This window comes from Hemitrygon akajei, chromosome 5, assembly GCF_048418815.1.
Source record: "Hemitrygon akajei chromosome 5, sHemAka1.3, whole genome shotgun sequence".
Classification (NCBI taxonomy): Eukaryota; Metazoa; Chordata; class Chondrichthyes; order Myliobatiformes; family Dasyatidae; genus Hemitrygon; species Hemitrygon akajei.
The window spans coordinates 189905419-189911207 of NC_133128.1; positions in this window are offsets into that span (position 1 = coordinate 189905419).

The window sequence follows — 5789 nt, forward strand, 5'->3', positions numbered from 1 at the left end:
GCTGTTTAAAGTAATTTCTCCATTGCTGGACTAGAATGTTTTCCAGTTTTATTCCATCATTTTCTTCATCTTCATTCCATTCACTTTTTCCTCACTCTTTTTAAAATTATTTATTATTATTCAATTCTTTATTATCAACAATTTCAGTGCTCTCAATATTGAAAAAATACCTGCAGATGCAGGAAATCTGAGAAATACTCAGTACAGGCAATACCTGAGAAAAGAGAAACCAAATTAACTTTTCAGGTTAAAGGTGAAGTAATATTTTTTTTCTTCCCACAGATGCTGCCTGACCTGAGTATTTCCAGCATTTTCTCTTTTTCTTTCAAATGCCAAAGTCGCATGGTTCGGTTTGGCCCTTTATGCAAAGAATAATATGTCTATTGGTATACATATTTTAGACAGATTGAGATCACTGCATCTTGTTAAAACCATGGTACAACTTATATTGCTTCTACAAGCTCCAAAAAACAGAACTGCTGCAGAGACAAAGTAGGTGTCTCTTGGAGTCTATGCCAGAGCAGAAAATTGGTACAGGTGTCACATCTGGGAAATGTTGCTGACTTTGATATCTTTCAGGCTCCTGGCTCTATGTTAGCATTTGTGTAGCTGTGATATAGAATGTGACTGGATGGCTGAAACATCAAAGATCTATTGTGGAAAAGAGGTGTAGGAGAGAGAAGATGGCATCAGCGAACAATACTTCCAAAGGCGACGTCCTCAAGACAGGTCATGAAGAAATTCCTTTCACTTCTTTTACATATTCTTTTTATTTCAGATATGATTCTGCTCCTGTTAGAGCCTGTAATCTACAATCTGGGGGTGTGATTTTGGGTGTCTCCAAGAAGGTACCACGAAGCTGTAACCAAAGCCTGTGGCATGGAATCCAGGAGACCTGGTGCGGGCCCATGATTTACTCCACATCTCACCGATCAAAGCGCCCATGAAGATTGAAAATCATCAAGGCGAGTGTGGAAGGTGAGTTAGTTTTCAGCGCTGTCTACCAGCCTTTTGCCTGTCACTGCCAGAGAAGGAGTTTGTGCGTGATGTTCTCTTGCTCAGTCTCACTCGCTGCTCCCAAGGGAAGGTCCTTGCATTCGAGTCATCTCTCTCTCAATGGGATCTCTCAAAGCTGTCGGTGGATGGCCAGAGAAAGGTTTAATCGATACAATTATAGACTTGGCCTCGAACTCAGTTTTTATGATGTGTTCGATTTCTAGTTCTAGTTCTGGTTGCTCTTTTTTTGTTTCTACTTTTTGGGAGATTTTATGAATTGGATGTCCAGCAAATAATGAACACTGAGCTGAACTGTACTGAAATATGGCTCTTGTGTTTTATATTCTGTATTTTCTCTCTTTTTTGTTGCCATCTGCGCGATTTTTCTTTTGCGCGAGGGGGAAGTTTGATGTTTTGCTTTGAACAGGTTGGTTCCATGGTTCTTCTTTGTTTCGTGACTGTCTGTGGGGAAGACGAATTTCAGGGTTGTATACTGCATAGATCCTTTGCTAATAAATGTACTCTGAACTTTGAGACATCCTTTTCTATAGAGTTCTGGTTAGATTTTGTATGTTGCTAGAGATAGAAATCACACACGGAGACTTCCCATCTATTTTAATGGTGTCAACAAGTATTAAATTTACAATATCCATTCAAAGGGAGTTAATTTCTGTCATTGTGTCAATATTCTGTTCTGTCGTCCAGTACATAATATGGGTATCCACCCTTAGTAAGTCCACTTCCACTCTTCCAGATTGGAGATACAAGCCCAAGACAATATGCTAAAAGATTAAAATATCTCCAGTCCACTTCCATGTGTCATATCTTCTTCACCATTGCATTCATGGCTAGCAACTATATTAGAGCATGAAACCATTTTTGTAGTTATTTACCCACTACAGGCAGTCCCGCATCATGAAAGGGCTCTTTGGCACACTGAATGCATACAAGTTTTGATGTACATTAATGATACTCTAACCCCATTTTATTCCCCTCACTTTCTAAACTCCCATTAGATCCTATCACGGTTACACTCACCTTGGGTATTATTTAAATTGGGGAATTTATCTGTGAACCTGCACAAGTGGGTGGAAACAGAAGCAACTAGAGCAAATGAATGCAGTGACAGGAAAAACATGCAAACTCTGCACAGATAGTACCAGAGGTCAGGATCTTCAAACTTCCTTCTTCATCAAAAGCTGTGAGTGATGGCAAATTTCATAATTGATATCTGCATGCACCAAAAAGCTCCAAAGATAAGAGTACTGGTCCATAACATGGATAAATGTACTAGCAACAAACCGGAATGATGCACTGTTCATACAGTACTGTGCAAGAGTCTTAGGGACTGATGCTACTGCATGAAACTTTTGCACAGTACTGTCAGTCAAGAATCCAGATGATTTAACATGGAGATTGTTGCTCTAGGTAATAGTTAATAGGTAGGAGATGGCCAGGTTGAAGAAGAAGAAAGCAGGTATACCACTTTCTGTAAGGACAAACTGTAAGAGCAATGGTATCTTCATGGGGTGAGCTATGTTGTCAAGAATGATCCAGTTTGACATCTCAGTGACTCTTCCTGTTGACTAAGTGAATGTCTCAGAACATTACATCTTGTTCTATGGTTGAACCAGCACACCATGATTACATTGCACATGTTACAATCCCTATGTTATGGATATGGCCAATATGGATTTCTTCTCCAATTCTGAAAAACCTGGCCTGATTCTCCTGACTTCAATGTCAGGACCACAGGGTCTGAGTAGAAAGGAAAGAATAAGGAAAAGAGACTCCTGACACTGCCAAGACTTATATATCACAGTGGTAAGCACAAGGGATAATCCAGGCTATGATAGGCTAGCACAAGGAAATCTACAGATGCTGGAAATTCAGACAACACACACAAAATGCTGGTGGAACACAGCAGGCCAGGCAGCATCTGAGCCTCACTCAATGGTTAGGAAGCTATTGGACAGGATAATAAGGACAGGATTTATGCGCATTTGGAAAGGTATGGCCCACATGGGGAAAGTCAGCATGACTCTGTCTGGGGAAGGTCAAGCCTTACAAACTTGACCAAGTTTTTTGAGAAGATGACAAAGGAGCTTGATCAGGGTAAGACAGTGGATTTTAGTAAGGCTGCTCGTGTAGGTTAATTCAGAAGATGATGCATAGAATCTAGGATAAATTTTAAGCTTGTATTTGGAACTGGCTTGACAATAAGAAACATAGAGTAAGAGTGGAAGATTGTTATTCTGGCTGGAGGTCTGTGACCAGTGGTGTTCCCAAGGGCTAGGTGCTGTGACTTCTGTTTATAATATGCATCAATGATTTGGATGAAAATTCAGATGGGTGGATCAACATATTTGTGGATGACACCAAGATTGGTGGGTTGTGGGCAGTATATACTAAATAATACAACAGGATAGAAATCAGTTGCAGATATGAGCAGAGAAGTGTTAGATGGAGGTTAATCTGGGTAAGTGCGAGGTGCTGCAATTAAGGATGTCAAATGAACAGATAAAGTTAATGGGAGATTACTTAATAGCATGGAGATAGAAAAGGATCTTGGAGTCCAGATCTATAGTTCACTGAAAATGTATAGGGTGGTAATGAAAGCATATGGCATGATTGCCTTCATGGTGGGGGTATTGATTATAAGAGAAAGGAAGTCATGCTCTAGTTATATAAACCTTCAATTAGAAAGCACTTGGGGAGTATTGTGTGCAGTTCTGGTTTCCCCATTATAGCAAGGATGCAGAAAATATGGAGAAGGTGCAGAAGAGGCTTACCAGCAAGCTTCCTGGATTAATGGGTATGAGCTACAAGGACAGGTTGGACAAACTCGGCTTGTTCTCACTGAAGCATTGACGGTTGAGGGGAAACTTGATATATGTTTTTAAAATAATGAGAAGTATAATTTTTCTCCAGAGCAAAATTGTCAAACATTTTATACACGCACACGCGCACACACACATTATATATATTATAATATAATCATTGCTCAACTATATGCTTCTGCATCAGCTGCTACCTCTTCCAGGTACCTCAAAGTACATCACAAACTCATTCAAACCCACTGAAAGGGTAAACAAATTACTTTGAATCTGTTTAATCAGGAGCACACAGAAATCCCACTAAACAACAAAAGCAGATTACTAGTTCCCAGACTGTACATCACCTATCAAATGCCTACTAAGTACCTCTAACTCTCTTATGGAGGAGTCTGCAAATCTTACTTTAACCTTAACGGCCCCCTTCCTATATTGAAAGGTTTTATACCCTAAAGTGTAGATGACACTGCCGTTAAGAATTTTCATTGTAAATTAAGACTACATAATATTATCATTGTACCTATTTTTACTTTAAAAGAACTCATTGAAGAATAAACACCCCAAAGCACAGTATATATAAATTGTTTCATTCAATTTCAGTGGCAGAGTACGGTGCTATGAGCATTTACCTCAACTTGATTAATCATAATGAAAACAAAAATGGTAAATGATAGAGAATATGTGATGTAAACACATATTGCAACCAAATGTCACAATAATGAATGATGTGAACAAGGTAATCTTTTGATCAATATTTCATCAAAAAAAGCAAAATTATTTAGAAGTGTCTATTTTACACTAAAATGTGTGCACTACAGATCTCTGTTAAGACATTGGATTGCGTAGCAGGAGAGTTCGTTAAAAAGAAGCGAGGACATTTTAAGCAACACGGGTGATATTGGGTTGTGCCTAATTAGGCACTTGGCAAGATCCAATATAAAGAAGTTAGGTTTGAGCAGAGCAGCCATTGAGTGTATGGACCAGAGTTACAGTGGGGAGCTCAGACTTCGGAACGTAGAGGCTTTGGTGAGGAGAGGCCGAGGCAGTAGGCAGATTCTTTTTCTTTTTTTTTTCTTTGTTACTGCATAGTTAGATCAGGGGGGATTCCAAGCAGGTTAATGGAATGCTCCTCTTGCAGTACGTGGGAAGACCTCTACTGTCCCTGACAACTACACTTGCAAGATGTGCATCCTCCTGCAGCTTTTCTCAGACCGTGTTGAGGAATTGGAGCTAGAACTCGATGAACTTCAGATCATTTGGAAGCTGAGGGGTTGATTGGCAGGATTTATAGGGAGGAAGTTACACACAGGGAATAGAACACACGTTACTGGGTAACCATCAGGAGCGGAAAAGGGATAGGCAGCCAGTGGAGAGTACTCCTGTGGCCGTACCGCTCAATAACAGATATACCACTTTGGATACTGTGTACTAAGTCAGGGTCTGTGGCTCAGAAGGGGAGGGGGTAGAAGAGGAGAGCAGTAGTGATAGGGGATTCTATAAATAGGAGATGCTGTGAAATAGACACCCAGATGCCTCCCAGGTGCCAGGGTCAGGGATGTCTCAGATTGAGTCCACAGCATTCTAAAGGCAGAAAAGTCTAGGATGTGACACCTGTCACACTATGAAATTCTGCAATAGCGACCCCCAAGAGTCAGTTCTGGCTTCAACTTTGTTCAATCTGTATCTCAGTGAACTCCGAGACCAAATCTGCTAAACTTGGGCATGCTGCTGACTAGGCCATACCCATCCAATTGAACGAAGTCAAATCCATTGAAAAAACCCTATCTAAGATATCAACTCCCAATCCAACTACTCCTCAAAGTGGTACCTAAATATGAATGTCAACAAAACAGTAACTTTCATATCGCATCTGGACAACTGACTGACTAATCTTAAACTTAATATCAAACTAAATGACAAACAGCTACCTAACAATCCACACCCCAAGTACTTGGGAGC